The 17,191-nt window shown below is 42.0% G+C and overlaps 1 long non-coding RNA gene across 2 annotated transcripts in view; it reads left to right on the top strand.

Moving 5' to 3' along the window:
* Nucleotides 1-17,191, top strand: part of LOC135097227 (uncharacterized) — a 147,903-nt gene that overhangs the window by 87,819 nt on the left and 42,893 nt on the right. Inside the window, exons 2-4 of one of the 2 annotated variants that reach the window (XR_010265487.1) lie at nucleotides 1-172; nucleotides 13,492-13,592; nucleotides 14,119-14,695. The exon at nucleotides 1-172 is cut by the window's left edge and continues 23 nt beyond it. This is a non-coding gene — a long non-coding RNA (uncharacterized LOC135097227). The remainder of the gene's footprint in view (nucleotides 173-13,491; nucleotides 13,593-14,118; nucleotides 14,696-17,191) is intronic. The other variant, XR_010265486.1, reaches the window with a different exon arrangement.

Below are 17,191 nucleotides of genomic sequence, written 5' to 3' on the forward strand. Positions count from 1 at the left end.
GCAAGAGGTGGCGGCGTTGGCAGCTGGTAATACACCCTCACAGGTGACCAAGGGCAGTACCGTTGCCAGGTGGCCACACAGCCCCCCTCCTCATACTGCTGGTGAACCTCAGCGTGACAGATGATCTCACTAAGGTTACAGGTCAGAGAGATTACCTGTATTTACATCTAAGGTATCTGGTATTTAATAACCTGTCTTATTTTACTGGTAAGGATTTTTTTTTTTTTTTTTTTTTGGCAAGGGTTTTTATAATTTTCCTTATTTTTTCGTTTTTTTTTCGTTTTTTTTTTTATGTTGAGTGTTCTGTTCCAATGATTTAACACGTGTCTGTTCCTCAGGTATATCAATTAATCATTCCACACTTAAGCAATTTTATATGCATGACATGTTGATTAATCCCAACACCTACATTTTTTTTCTTATTTGTCTAATTACTCACTCTACAGGTAAGAGAGAGATAATTCAGCTACAGTTCACCCGTTGATGACTTTATATACCTGGTTTACCTTTATCCAGTTACTAACCCTACAAGTAAGAAGTGATCTGCTTCTTCTCTCCCACATATTTCTCTTTTATTCTCTCTCATCACATTCTTCTTATATTCTCTACACTCTCTCCTCCTCTCCCTCCATCCATATTTCTCCCACTATTTCTTTATTTCACCTTTTCCTCTCTGTCCCTCATCTTTCCACACTTTCTTCCCTCATTTCCTCTATCTTCATTTTTCCTTCGGCCTCTATTTTATTTATTTATTTTTTTCACCTCTTCCTGAATATTCTTCTTCTCTTCCCTTTTTTCCTCTTTTCTGTTCTCTTCCTGCCTTCATTTCTTCCCGTCTTCATTTATACTTTCATCGCCCATCTCTTCTTTATTCCTCATCTTTCCTCTCTTTTATTACTCCTCCTCCTCCTCGTCCTCTTCTTCACCAGGCAGCAGAAAGCAATTATTTTCTTTATCAATTTTTTTTCCTCACCTCACTATTCTTCACTTTCCGTCAAAACAATCCTTTTTACTACATATAACTCTCTCTCTCTCTCTTTCTCTCTCTCTCTCTCTCTCTCTCTCTCTCTCTCTCTCTCTCTCTCTCTCTCTCTCTCTCTCTCTCTAGCCAAGCAGTTGATGGTCGTTTAGTGAAAGCTAAAGAAGTATTTAATGGCAGTGAGATCATTAACTACATGATTAGCAGTAGTTAATTAACCCTGCAGACAACCTTCTCGTACCTTGAGAAGTTAATTAAAGTACTACAAAAAATATTATAATCAAGTAATTAATTCTTCCCCCGTAAAATGTCATTGAAGGATACCAGCTTTACTAAGTGTTACTGAGGAAAACCCTTTATACCTCACGTGATGTCACGGTGACAGTGTTAATTAAGAGTCTACGTAATGAAGTATTGGTTATCCCTCTCCTGTATCCTTCAGGCAACGAGAGTGACGAAAAAGGTTTAAACGGAGACTTGTTGTGTGCTCCCGCTCTCTTCCCCACTCCGTGACGCAATGCTTCCTCGGTTCTCATTTTCTCCTGGGGAACATAATCTGATGGGTCTTTTAAAATTACTCTGTTCCTCATTTATTGTATAGTATCAGTTAATTCACCCCCAGATTGCTTCTTGGAGTCAGAATTATGGAGGAAAGTTGAGGAATAGTGACGTAGGAGTTCATAAAAGCGAGCAAACAGAACTCTTGCAAAGAACCAAAGCGATAAAAGAAAAACGAGTGTGTAAGAAAACGGTCAGATATTCGCGCAGACTCAAATAAAATAAATGAAAGCTGCAGGCTTCCTAGAAGGCAAGAGGAGATGAATCGTGAGTGCATGAAGATACCGTTCCCTTCCTTTTCTTTGCCTCTCTCTGTACTTTGAGCCTCAGCAGAGCACACAAGGCACAATTGGTGACGGTTTACAGATCATTAGTGCCTCAAGACTGCCCTGGCCGAAAGGGAGAGCACACATTACAGAAAAAATACAGAAAAAAATAAAAAGAAGTCTTTTAATATTGAGCGCTGTAAATAGAAATGGAGTTAGCTATATTCCAAGAGGTCTCGAAGGTACTTTCAAGTAAGCTAAAAGTGCCTGTTGTGAATACATCAGCGAAATATAATAGGTATGAACGTGTTTGAAGTGGAAAAGGAGTTTGGTTCGTGTTATGAGTGAATGCAAGTGATGTTAAAGCAAAGAAAAAAAAGCAGCAAAGTATGCAGGTGTTTCGAAATGTGTTAAGAGAAGAGTACCTGTAGAAATAGGTGTTTCTGAGACTTAAAAAAGTAGTTTGTTGATATTAAGAGTTGATGCAAAGGAGGGTAATGCAAAGATTTAGTGTTCGTAGTGTTAAAGAATAAAATAAATGTACGCAGATGTCTCCAGCCGCTGTAGAAAAAAAAATGAATGTATGTAGAAATAAGAGTATGTAGCAAAATGTGTGGATGTGGAAAAAAAAAAAAGAAAAAGAAATGGGCACGCTATATCTGTATGCACACATACACACACACACACACACACACACACACGTCATAAAAATGCATGAAACCAATAATGTTAATACAAATAAAAAGAAAAAAAGTGAGAAATATGAAAAAAAGAGAAAAAAATATTACAGTACTACGTAGATGAAATGAAAAGAAAAAAATGAATTATTAACTTTATTTTCATGTTTTTTTTTTTTTTTTTTTTTTTTTTAGATTATTTTGCAGGTATCTTTTAACGAAGCAGGTTTGGGTTACTTTCCAGAACCTCACTATTCTAGACTGTTTCTTTTATGATTTCCTTATTTACGCAATTATTCCTCAACAGACCAAACATTTTGTCAGATTTCATTCCATGATGTTAATGCTTTAGGCGATTTTTTTTTTTTTCTATAATTTTACAGTTTTGCGCCAAAGGCCAAGTATTTTGGGATTTCTTTTTTTCCCATAGGTGGTTGGTGATATTGTCTTACATGTCTTTACTGTGCGGGTTATTTCCGTTCATATTTTTTTTCTCTTTTTACACTAATTTTATCAATAACTTTCATATTTTGGGCAGTTTTCGTTGATAAGTTTCCTGTTCGGGCTATTTCTTTCCACATTATTCCTCTTTTTGTGCTGTTTTCATTTATATTTTTTTCATATTTTGGGTTGTTTTCTTCTGCTTCTTTCTTGTGTAATGCTATTTTCATCCATAACCTTCTTTATTTTTAGCTATTTTCATTTTGTGTTTTTTTTTTATTAGAATGTCAAAATTTTCACCGCGATCGTCTTTTTATTGCTCAGTCCCTTTTTTTTTTTATTCTCTTCCTTCGCTCTTTTACATCGCGGTGGTCGTCTTTTCTGTCAGCGATGTTAAAAAATGACAGTATCTTTCGCCGCCGCCACACCACAACCAAAAAGTAAATACCAGAAGCGTCACTGTTTTTGCTCTCTCTCTCTCTCTCTCTCTCTCTCTCTCTCTCTCTCTCTCTCTCTCTCTCTCTCTCTCTCTCTCTCTCTCTCTCTCTCTCTTCCTGCGTGGTGGAGGAATTCTTCAATGCTCATCACCTTGAATTTGCTTCATGAGTGAGACGTTCAAATTTAAATTTTTCCCTTTATAATCTCTCTCTTTCTCTCTCTCTCTCTCTCTCTCTCTCTCTCTCTCTCTCTCTCTCTCTCTCTCTCTGGACGTCAGGTAGCTCAGTTCTTTATGGCACAGTTCTTTATCCGTGCCCTAAGGTTCCCAGTTCGATTCTGCTGTAGAGGGGAACTTAAATACAAAATTGTTTACTGATCAGTCTACCTGTCCATTCCAAGCCACGGCAGCACTGTCACCCTGACCACTTCAGGTCCTCGCCTGCTTCAGTGTGACTTGAAGTGTTGCAGAGGGAAGGTTTCAATACGCTTCTCATTATTTTCACTAATCTTTTGGACTGCATTCTTTGTGGAGTGGCACCTTCACTGGGTCTTCCCTTATGTCCCTACAAGCCTGAATGCAGAGCCGTGTTGATTACTTGCGCCAAGCCACGCCAGGTGAAGCTTCAACCAAATTTAGCAACGTAAATAGTGAGGACGCATCAGCTCTCTCACCTCCCGCGGCGCCTCCTGCAGGAAGGGAGTGGCACTCATAATAGTAATAATAATAACAATAATAATAATAATAATAATAATAATAATAATAACAATAGAAATAGTAGTAGTAGTGGTGGTGATGGTGGTGGTGGTGGTGGTGGTGGTGATAGTAGTAACTACAACAACAGCAATAACAATAATAAATGCGTTGCTATATTGGCAATCGATAAGCAGACAAGTCTAGTAAGTTACATATAAATGAGCTGTGTTAATAATTTGGTGCATTTTTTTAGTAGGCACAATATAAATGTATAATAGCAATAGAGTGAAGAAGGTGAAGGAAATGACACGCTGCGTGAATAAAGGTGACGATGAAGTAACACTCTCATCGAATACACGCACTGCAACAAACAACACCAAATGCAACAGCTGCTCACTGGCCGGTGTTAATTGATGCACTCTATCCGATATGTCTGTATGTCACTCTGTCTGTATGTCTGTCTGTCTGTCTGTCTGTCTGTATGTATGTATGTATGTATGTATGTATGTTATGTATACATATTGCTGTCTCTGTTTCTGTGTCTGTATTTATTTATCTTTCTGTCTGTCTGTCTGTCTGTCTGTATGTTATGTATGTATGTTATGTATACATATTGCTGTCTCTCTGTTTCTGTGTCTGTATTTATTTATCTTTATGTCTGTCTGTCTGTCTGTCTGTCTGTCTGTCTGTCTGTCTGTCTGTCTGTCTGTATGTATGTATGTATGTATGTATGTATGTATGTACGTACGTTTCTATTTACGTGTCTGTCACCCCCTCCTCTCTCTCTCTCTCTCTCTCTCTCTCTCTCTCTCTCTCTCTCTCTCTCTCTCTCTCTCTCTCTCTCTCTCTCTCTCTCTCTCTGTCTCTCTCTCTCTCTCTCTCTCTGTTTACTGTAGAGTGTGAATTGTGTGACAATATTACGTACAGCTACACTAAGGAGAAGGTGATGGTTGAAGGGTACAGAAAGTCAGTGGGTCAGAATGCACCATCACTTGTTGGTCACTGCATGCAACATGACCTAGGCTATTCAGGTATGCGCTCGCTTTCAAGTTGAGGTGGAGCGGCCTTTTCTGAAGCCACATTACTTTGGCGACAGCAGGTGGTGCTGCTCGAGGTGTTCGGTGAGCTGCTCGCTTATGATCCTCTCCAAGATGTTACTGAGTACGGAGAGGAGCGAGACTGGCTGGTAACAAGGCCGGTAGTTACCTGGCTCAGACCTCGACTTCTCTTTATGCACGGGTGTGAGTCGCGCCTCCTTCCATAGTGACGGCCAGACCCCTCGCTGCAAACAGCAGGGAAACATTTGTGCGAGAGGGCCAGCGAGCTCAACAGCACACTTTTTGAGATGTGGGGTCACGCTGTCAGGACCAGGGGCCTTCCTGGTGTTGACATCCCTCAGGTGTCTTCTGATGGCGTCCTCAGAGATGGCAACGCCCTCCAGTCTCGAGACAGTAAGGCGGGGGAGGGCGGGCAGTTGCCTGTCTGGGTCTGGAGTTGTCATTTTTTCAGCGAACTGGCGGACGAGGAGGTCTGTTTTTTCTTGGCTGGAGACGGCCATATACCCGTCAGGGCGGGGATACATTCATGAGAGGAGACACTTTGCCTCTCCTTTACTAATCCCCACCACTGTTTGGCATCAACCTGGTTGGAGGCCAGCTTCCGCCTCATATTCGCCTCGCACCTTGCCTTGGCCCACTTCACTGTCTTTATCATGATCTTGCACGTTCTTCTGTGTGGGGCTTTGTTACACTGTGCCTCCTGCACCGCGTCCAGGCTTTGTACTTTTGCTCAGCAACAGTCTTGCACCTGTACCCGAACCAGGAATGGTCCTTTGCGCTGGTTGAGTACGTCCTGTGTGGCACGTGTTGCTGCTGCAGTGTGCAGAGGACAGTAGTGAGGGCGGTGGTGTCATGGTGCGGGTCCCCGGTGAATATTGTGTCCCAATCTGTCAAGGCCAGGGCCTGCCGCACAGCCACCCAGTCGGCGCGGTGCCACAGCCAGGTGGCTTGCTGGTGATCCTCGTCACGCGCCGGGGCAACGCTGACGGTCGTGAGCACGGCATGATGGTCAGAGCTGCCCACACAGTCGAGAGGGAGGCACTGAACACATTCTTGAGGCAGGTCCGTCACCACTGGGTCCAGGGAGCCTCCACGCTGGTGTGTGGGAAAGTCCACATGATTGTGGAGTCCCTGCACTGCTGTGAGCTCTCTCTCTCTCTCTCTCTCTCTCTCTCTCTCTCTCTCTCTCTCTCTCTCTCTCTCTCTCTCTCTCTCTCTCTCTCTCTCTCTCTCTCTGACCGACAGAAGAAAAAAAGCATATAATATTGTAGTTTGCTTTTGTTGTAGTAGTATATACAAATACAAATCAAAATTTATGGTACGATCGTCTTTAGTAATGACTTTGTATGAGTTTGAACATTTCCTTTTCACTGTATGATGGAGGAAATCCGGACAGGGGAACTGCTTGAAGGTGGAAAAGACGAAAAGAAGTTTGTGAACAAGTGCTTTACAGGATCTGTTTCATCGGTATTTGTGGCTAATCATTCACCTAAGTCTTCAGCAGCGCACATCTATGTTTATCATCACTCCTTCGGCTGTTCTGAGCATCCGCAGTTCGCAGGACAGCTAGGAACACAACATGCTGAACACGTCAACAAGGAGCGGACAGCTTAGTCACAGCCACCAACAAGGGCACAGCTAATTGGCTAACAACAAAACACCTGGAACAAATGCATACTTTGTACCAATTAAGCTTCCCTGTTCAGTACTCACCGAGCTGCTCAGCGCCTCGTCACTTACACCCACTGCTACCTTCCTAACTCTTGTGTGGGCTTCAGTGTACGTCACTGTCCAGCGGCACAAATACGCAGACACCTCTCCCAGCCCTTAAAACTGACTGGCAACTACAAGCCACCTACCCGTTCTCTGTCATTTATGTATTCTCTCTCTCTCTCTCTCTCTCTCTCTCTCTCTCTCTCTCTCTCTCTCTCTCTCTCTGACCAGTGATGACTGGTATATTTTATTTATTTATTTATTTTTTTTGCTGAATATGATTTTTTTTTTTTCGTAATGAAAATATTACATATAAACTGTAAATAAAGACATATTAGTGAGCCACACGAATGGTTTTACGGATTAGGCTATACAACATTTGCTATAAGTTATCAATACATTGTCAACACATATTTTTTTGTATTATGGTTTTTGTGTATTTATTTTTTACCTTTTCTTTTCCTAGTATTATTTTGACTTTGCCTTCATATTGTATTGACAAGCCAAGAAAACGTTCAAAATGTTAACATGATCCACCGCTAGTCATATCGTTTCCTTTTTTCGTTCTTGTTCTTATGCCCCGTAAAGCTATATTCTTCTTATTATTTTGTTAAAAAAAGGAAAAGAAAAAACACAATTTCATGATATATAATTGTTAAAAGACGAATGATTATGAATAACATTTGCTATTATCATACACCGAAGGCGGGACGTGGCGGGTGTGCGCAGCAGGCCATTCATCAACTGCTCTCGCCTGCCTCTGTGTCTAAAGAAGCAAAGGTCCGTGTCCTGAAACGCTTTGCTCTCTCACCACGACTATTTCCAAAGGCTACAGAGATGATTAGCCAGGTTATGAAGAGTGTTTCTCCTGTTAGTGACGTAGAAATGATGTATGCCATTACAACCACAGAAAAAACTCTTAAGGCCAACACACACGATCAATTTTTTCGTCAATTAATTGATATCAATTTAATGACGTCAATGAATTGATGGAAAAAATTGACCGTGTGTGTGGGATATTGATATCAATTTAATTGAAACAATTTCATTGAATCAATTCATTGAGAGATCAAAACTCCTTTGATATTTATTGAAGGGTCTTCAATAAAATAAATCGCAACGTGATACTGAGACACATTTGGAGAAATGGCTTCTCGCATGGTAGTATTTTGCTTGACTATCATTGGCATCACTAAATTTAGAAGTTCGTCGTAAGATTCGGTGTCCATTCTGAGGAAATTCCTGTAATCCTCTGGCTCGTCGTCCCTTCATTCCCTCAGCAATCGTGTATGTCCTAGTTCCCTTCCACAGAGATACCATTTCTTCGCCCACTTACTCCTCTTCTTTCGCTTTGGAGTGTCCAGAGCAAACACTATTCCTACAGCCACAGATGCTTTCATCTCGAAATTATGAATCAAACTGAAAATTGAAGTAAAATCATTGACCGTCTGTGGCCACAGTGATTTCCTCAATTTTATTGACGTCAATAAATTTATATCAATTAATTGACGAAAAAATTGATCGTGTGTGGGGGCCTTTAGAATCCTGTGCAACGAAACTAACTAGAGCCTTTTGAAAGTAGTGGAGGTGCGGTGTGGAAGTCTCGAGAGAGGCAAATGAGACCTCAGTGTGCTGGGAACTGACCCAACTTAGTGTTGTTATTTTACACTGTTATGCTATGCTGTGCTATACTGTGCTATGCTATGCTATGCTGTGTTTGACCTTTATGTGTCAAAAACCATAAACATACAGTATATCATGACTGCATTGTATTCTTAAGTCTGTAAGCCTCAGTAACGTGTCTTGCTGTGTCTTCACCCCGATGTATATTCTCCACCGGGAAATATAATGTAAATATTCAGATTACATCATGATATTGTTGTGACTTGATAATGTTACAAGCCACAGCAATGCGTCTTGCTGTGTTTTCTTGCGTCTCAAAGTCTATAAGTCTCGGGAATACATCTTGTCGTGACTCCACTCACGTGTAAATCTCTGAAAATAAATATATTCAAACATTCAGATTACATGACGACTGTTGTCTTCATCAAGTCTGCACTGTGTTACGTGTGAAGGACGACCTGAAGGAGCCTCGGGTCACTGACTGCTGCTGCTGCATAGTCCCCAGGCATGAACAGAGGACAGGGCTGGGCGGGACGAGGCAGGGATGGGGGGGAGAGGAGAGATGGAATTGAGGGGGGACTGGGAGCATGGTTGGGTAGGAAAAGAAAAATGAGACTGGGGTGAGGTGAAGGGTGGTGGAGTGGTGGATAAGAGACGAAATTGAGGCGTGGGGGGGATATGCGAGCCGAGGGGAGGTGGTGAAGAAGGGAGGGATGTCATGGTTTGGATAAGAGACGAAACTGGTGAGGGTCGGGGAAAGGCGAAGTGAGGGGAAGAGAGGTGGTGAAGAGGGGAGCAGTGTCGTGGGCAAGGCGAGGTGACCAGGTTGTACTCACTAATCAAGGAGAGCAGAGGTCCTCACTCTAATGATAATTACACCAGCAAAGGTGAACATTTCGTGACAGCTGTGGATAATCACCTGTTAGCATGCTTGGGCATCTAATACTTGTAATACGACTGTCGTGTTTGGCAACTAGTGAAGTATTTGTCTCGTGTTTTGTACACGAAACTTCGCATGCTTTACCGAAGAGAATTAACAAGGAAAATTCGCTTGTGTGTAAATTTTGTGAAAATTGTATGCTATATCATAAACTTAATTGAATAAAAAAATTAAGAAAAAAAATTAAGGAGTAAATTTTTTTGTGTAGGTAATTTTTTTTTTTTTTTTTTTTTTGTGTTTAGAAATTTTTCGCACCATATGACTTTAGTGTTGAAGCAAATTAAATAAACGAATTAATGCAGAACATTACAGAAAACATGAAGGCTATGCTATGAGGAGAAAGCACAAGAAGAACAGACCATAAGTCAGCAGGCAGTCTTTGATTCCTGCCCTGCCAAAACAATTGCAACATGTGACCGCTGTGTTGCAGCAAATTTAGTTAACCAATTACTGCAAAATATTTCATAAAACCTGAAGGACAAGAGGAGGAAACAAAAGATAGGTCAGAAGATAGCAGACACTGTTTGACTCCTGCCTCGCCTGCCTTACCTGAATCTTATCTGATCGTATCTCACCTCAGCTTCCCTTCCCTTCCTCCCCTTCCCTCCCCTCACCTCACCTCTCCTCTCGTGGACTCAATCAGTTACACGTCAAAGCTCCCTTTATAGTGTTCCCCGTGATGGGCGGTTTTTAAGTTCAGTTTCGCGTAGTAACTTGATTGAGGAAAAGTTTGATATGAGGCCCGATTTTTTTCTGAGGTGAATTGGTCATAAGAGCCTGATATCACCTCCCCGCCTGAACTTATTGCCTCAGGTCCCTCTCAGTTTCTCGCCGCTGCTGTACCTGCCGTCCTTCACCAGCTGAGCGCCTTGATAGCTCCGCACGCCAACACACCGACCCTGCGCCAAAAAAAAGTCTCGTTCCGCTGTTTGTAATGTCCGAGCGCTGAGGTGTCGGTGTTTCATTCCAGGGTCTTTGTGTGTGTGTGTGTGTGTGTGTGTGTAATACGAGATGGTGACGTGGTGTAAGGTGACGTGTCCATACCATCACTATCTCTCTCTCTCTCTCTCTCTCTCTCTCTCTCTCTCTCTCTCTCTCTCTCTCTCTCTCTCTGCTATATCTTTCCCTGTTTTTGTGTTGTGGGACCATGTTATCGCCCGTCCTTCTCTGCTTCCTGCTAATTCTTCTACTTCCTCTCCTCTGCTTCCTGCTGATTCATCCCTACAGTACGTGTTGTGTGACCATAGCATCGGTTTTCCCCCTTATAGTCCTACTAATTCTTCCGGTTCCTTTTCACTGCTTTCTGCTAATTTTTCTCCTGCTTCTGTGTGTTTTGCCACCACCACCACCATCACCAAAAACTCCCCGACCCCTCATTACCACCACAACCATCATGCACTACCCGATCTCTCACCACCACCACTACCACCACCACCACTTAGCAGGCCGCCATTCCCGCCAGCAGCAGGCCGCACACGAGCTTCTCTCACGCAGGTAGTTCACGCCCGCCACGCCAGGCTGGAAGGATGTGAGGCGCTGCAGATCACACACACACACACACACACACACACACACACAGACACACACACACACACACACACATCAATATTGCGATCAAACTAAAACATTAAATACATGAGGTCCTTGCTTCTTTACTGCTTTACTTCATTACTTCTATGCAATACATCTCAGATCCAGCTTTAAAAATATTTCCTAACTAAAACCTTCACCATACAAACAAATCAAGTACAATTAAATTCCTGTTTCACAAGTATTATTTACCGAGGCAAAATCGTTGCTACCATCCCTACATCAAGCTTTATAAAATGTAGCACACACACACACACACACACACACACACACACACACACCGCCACTCCCATTCCGTCATTTCATCCCGGACAGTATTCATTGTATCCTGAAGGCGACTGAGTCATTAGTGGCAGTTCCGGCAGCGTACGGGAAGCCCCTCGCCACACACAGAATTATTTTTTATATTGCATTTTTAATCAGACTTTGAACAGCAGCCGCTTTTTAACTATTCACTTCCTGATAAATGCTGAAGCTCTCCTGTCAGTTATGGGTCCGTTTTCTTTCCTTTTTCTTCTCTTTTTTCTGAGAAATGAAAAAAGCTACTTCAATTTCTTTCTTATCATTCTTTGGTCGTCTGTCTGTCTGGGTTTGTCTTTTTGTCCTTGTTCGTTTGTGTTTCTGTCTGTCTGTCTGTCTTGCTCTCTCACTCACTCTCTCTCTCTCTCTCTCTCTCTCTCTCTCTCTCTCTCTCTCTCTCTCTCTCTCTCTCTCTCTCTCTCTCTCTCTCTCTCTCCAGGATAAGGTACCAAACCGGTTAAGAATACAGTAAGGAAGAAAAACTGTTTGGGTGTTTGTTGATGAATATTTATAAACGTCGCTGAAAAGTCTTGTGTGGAACAAAAGAAGGTACTTGTGTTAAATTAAGCTGAGATTCTGCCTCTTACAATGAAACAATAAAAAAAAACTAAATAAATAAAGTAAATAAAACATAAGGTCAACATTATAAACGTAGCTTAGAAACTCGTGTAAAAAGTTAAGGAAGGCTTTTTTAAATTAAGCTTAAAAGTTCTTGCCTGAATTGAATTATTGAAATTCTCCTTCACTTTTACTCAATATGAAATTGTAGAAAAAAACAACAACTCAGGTGACAAAAATTTATGTACGTCGTTTTAGAAAGTGTTATAAGGAACGATACAAGGAGTGTTGGATGGAATTACTTGGAGTCGTGAGGTGGTTTAAAAATTCCCTTCGCTAGTTAATCTGTGCCTCGTACTTACATAACATAGAAAAGGAAGACAGAAAAAGAGAACGAAAAAGAGAGAGCTAATTTAGATTTATTACCATAGCAGAGGAAGCTGAATAAAAGAGTAAGGCTCGTTAAATGTCATCATGTGAAGTGGATTTTTATGTTACTTTGTATTTATGTGAAATAGTGAGACAAAAACATATCAAGAGTCTGGTGAGTGTATTAACTTTCAGAAAATAATGTGTAAAGAGAAAAGTGTTGTATATTGACACCTGTGCAGTGGTGAGGCGACTGAGGAAGCTCCTGTCACCATTGAATTTCTGCCTTCAACCTAACCTAACCTAACCTAACCCAACCTAACCTAACTTAACCTAACCTAACCAAACCCAACCCAACACAACCCAACCCAACCCAACCCAATCCAACCCAACTTAACCTAACCTAACCTAGCCTTACTTTAACTTAATATCGGTACGAACCAGTCAGGAAAAGTCAAGTGTGTGGTGACTTTATTAACGCTGCTTCAGAAAGTACTGTACTATAAATATAGGTCGCATGTGGTGAAATTACTCAGAATGATGAAGTGGTTGAGAAGTCTCCCCTACTATTGAATGCCCGCCTCACACTTACCTAACATGAACTACTGAGACGAAAAATAAAGTCTAGTGATTTATAAAATCACTAGACTTTATTTTCCGTGTTAAAACGTAGAAAAAAGTGCAAAAACTTATGTTAAATTAAATTAGTGGGAGTGGTGTGGAGCTTAACCATTCTACGCCTCCACTGATGAATCTCCACCACACACTTACCTCACAGAGTATTAAGAGGGAGACAATAGCAGTGTTCATATAAGGTAACATACAGTGTGGCATAAAAAGTCATGTTATATTTAATTATTCTGAGTAGTGAGGAGGGTAAACTTTTCACGCCTCCAGTAGTGAAGCTCCACCACACAATTGTGAAATATTAACGGGTAAAGTCTCTCTGGTGATCATATAAAGCATAATGAAACAAAGTAGCATAGAAACTCACGTTAGATTTGATTACTTTGACACGCACACACACACAATAATTCTTCCACATACTCGTACTGGCCTCTTCCTTCCACCCAACCATTCCTCTTCCACTGTTTCCATCCCCACCCAGCTATCCCCACACCCAGCCTGTCATCCTCTTGCCTAGTCATCCCTTTCTTTCCTGTCCTGCCTTATTCCCTATCCAAGTTATTCTCCACTCTGTCCTAGCCATCTCACAACCAGCCTGCCCTACACTGCCTATCCATCCCTCGCTCGCCTGACCTTCCTCAACTTCTTGTGACATCGCAGATCTCTAGATGGACGGTACTTGGAACTGAATCCTGAGACGAATCATCTTGGCAGCGCGAGACTCAAGGGACGAGGCTGATATGATTGTGTGTGGCGTAAATGTACGTATGTAGCTTACCACAAATAGTTGTATAAGTATACAGGTCTTCTGCAGTTTATTCTTCCTATATACTGATGAGTCTTGCGCACCAGATAACAATATTGCTTCTCCTATCGCCGTTTCCTAGAGTGAGGGGTTGGCTCCTTGTACGAGTCTTCTCCAGTTGTTTCTGTCCATTGCATCTTCCTCTGTGACTCCCATCCTTTCCAGTTCTACCGCAATTTCTTCCCTCCATCTCACTCTGTCTCATTGTAAGCAGCAATGTTCCTGCGTCACCTCATCTTGGTTTTTGTGAGTCATGTTAATTACTCACAGGTTGGTTACGAGCTGAAACGCTCGAGCTGCTTCACTGCGTCACTCACTGTTCATGCTCATCTCTATCAGCGTCCACGTCTCCTTTATTGACAGCATAACTCTTATTTCCATATAAAAAAAAAAAAACTATATTAGTATGTAAAAGTATGATACATTCGTGTGAATACAATTTCTTGGACAGATATCACGCCGCTGCCTCTATGTATTTACAGAACAAGCCAGCGTCAAGTACACGAGTTGGGACGAAACGACACCGTGACGCAGTGGGCCTCTGGTCTCGTGGAGAGTGATCTGCCGCAAGAGGAAGAATGCACGTGAGTTTTGTCCTGGCCAAGGAATTCCGGATAACGCAGGTGTTTGGGAGAGTGGATGATCAGACAGGACTGAGTAGATGCTGAGTCTCGGGAGTGAACTGTGTGGTGCAGGACTGTAGCGGTTATGCAGTCTCTTTATAACGAGAGACACATCGTGGAGGAGGCTGGCGAGTGCTCTCAACACACGTGAAGGAGCGGCGCCATGGTAACTGTCACCGTGGCCAGGAAGTCTCTTGTGCTGAACACTACAATGTTGTGTTATCAAGACTGTTTATTGGTGCAGCGCATACAGTCGGATCACTAAGCGTGTTGTAGTGATGAAACTATGGAAACTATGGCGAATGATTATTGATCGTTGGAAAAAAGCATAGGTGTGATAATAATTCGGTGCTTGAGTTACACTAACACTCCATCACTACCGCCACCACGGCCATCACCACCATCACCACCGCCATAACCACCGCCGCTACTAAGAGTAAGTACATGATTCTTGTTCTCGTTAATAGTGATAGGAAGGAAATATCTCCATTTTTCCCCCGTATACTGTGGAAGTGCTGCCTCAACACACCGCCGCCGCCGCTATGAGAAGTACATGATTCTTGTTCACCTTTACAGTGTTGTGTTGGTGGGTGGCTGCGGCTGCGATAGGAAGTATTGTTACACCGTTATGATATCGCTGGTCGTACGAGTGAGGTAACAATTCCTAGTATTAAGGAAAGGTCACATTGTTTGCTACAGAAGACCATACGGCATGGAAGTGGGGGGGGGCGGTCTTTTGATGAATAAATAAAGACCAGGAAATTATATTTTTTACACGTATCGTTAAGCTGAAGTACCATGCTTAGTAGTAATCAAATTAAACAGTATAATATCAAATGAAAACCATAGATATGCTCACCAGCACACACACCTACGGTACACTGAAGCCACAGGAAAGCTTATAAAGATACGGAAGAAGCAATGAAAAGACACAAGACCCGGAACCCCGGCTGCACTTCGCTCCCGGCTTCACATTCCCGGCTTAAACCAGCCAAGAATTGCACTTTTTTTTAATTATTATACAGAGAGAGAGAGAGAGAGAGAGAGAGAGAGAGAGAGAGAGAGAGAGAGAGAGAATGTACGTGGTGTGTTTTACTTCTCATACTCATTTCCAGCATTTTTTTTTCTCCTGCCGCTAAAGATTATGACCGCGCTGCCAGGGACTTTGTACTTACTCTCACCATTTTTCAGTCCAGTTCACTAATGCAGGAGTAAAGCCACATTTTCTCTCTTTAATCTCTTGTAATTGTCAACAACAGAAGGATCTCCATTTTTTCTTATTTAAGCCACATTTTCTCTCTTTAATCTCTTGTCAACACCAGAAGGATCCCCATTATTTCTTATTTAAGACACATTTTTTCTCTTTAATCTCTAGTCAACACCAGAAGGATCTCCATTATTTCTTATTTAAGACACATTTTTTCTCTTTAATCTCTTGTCAACACCAGAAGGATCCCCATTATTTCTTATTTAAGACACATTTTTTCTCTTTAATCTCTTGTCAACACCAGAAGGATCCCCATTATTTCTTATTTAAGACACATTTTTCTCTTTAATCTCTTGTCAACACCAGAAGGATCCCCATTATTTCTTATTTAAGACACATTTTTCTCTTTAATCTCTTGTCAACACCAGAAGGATCCCCATTATTTCTTATTTATCTTCCTATGAGTTGAATTAGTTCAGTGAAGGAATACCATGACACACCTGGAACTGGTCTTGGTGTCTGGAACTTTTCGTTTTGTTGTTTTTATGTGTAAACACGAAGGTAGTTTGATTCTGGTTTATATGATGGTAATAGCAGAAGTAGTAGTAGTAGCTGTTGTTGTTGTGGTATTAATATTAGAAATAGTGATAATCGCAGCAGCAGCAATAGGAGCAGTGTACTTTCAATACATAGTAGGAGGAGGTAGTAGACACCTGCCGAAACGATAATTACTCCCAGTGAGGTCTAAAGCACTGTTCAGGGTGTGCTGTGAACTTATCATTAAACCCAGCTGTGACCTCACTGAACGTTTCCCTTTGTGTCTCACAACACAAGGGGGTAGTCACAGCCTGCCCTCTAAAGACAACTCTCTTCCTCCACACAAAACTACAAGCACCTAATAACACACACACCCTTCACCCAAAAAAATTTTAAAATCATGGCGACTCCTACACCAGCCTCGGAGTCCCCATCTGGGGAGGGGACCATAAATGTCCCCAGGTCGGACTGCCTTTCCGTCGACGACCCTAAGTGTCTTGACACCCCCCTCAACTTTTTCTTCATTAACTTCTGCAACATTCGCGGTCTAAGATCTAATTTTCAATCTGTAGAACACCACCTCTCCTCTTCTAAACCTCATCTTCTTTTCCTCACTGAAACTCAGGTGTCTGAGGCAAATGACAGTAGCCCCTTTTCTATTCCCTCCTACTTTCTCTATCCTCATTTTCGATCCAAAGCTGGATGCTGCGTTTATGTGCACAATGACTTAACCTGCTCTCGTGCCCACGCTCTTGAATCTTCCGAGTTTTCCACCATCTGGCTACGACTACAGAGTCACTCTCATACTAAATTTATCTGTGCTGTATACCTCTCTCCTAACTCCTCTGACTATAAGAAATTCTTTGACTACTTAACTTCCAAAGTGGAGCACATTCTGACTCTCTTCCCTTTTGCAGAGATCTCCATTCTTGGAGACTTCAATGTTCACCACCAGCTTTGGCTTTCCTCTCCCTTCACTGACCATCCTGGTGAACTAGCCTACAACTTTGCTATCCTCCATGACCTAGAGCAATTGGTGCAACACCCTACTCGTATTCCTGACCGTCTTGGAGATACGCCCAACATTCTTGACCTTTTCCTGACCTCTAATCCTTCTGCTTATGCTGTCACCCTTTCTTCTCCGTTGGGCTCCTCCGATCACAATCTCATATCTTTATCTTGTCCTAT

Source organism: Scylla paramamosain, unplaced genomic scaffold (genome assembly GCF_035594125.1).
Source record: "Scylla paramamosain isolate STU-SP2022 unplaced genomic scaffold, ASM3559412v1 Contig15, whole genome shotgun sequence".
NCBI classification, from domain to species: Eukaryota; Metazoa; Arthropoda; class Malacostraca; order Decapoda; family Portunidae; genus Scylla; species Scylla paramamosain.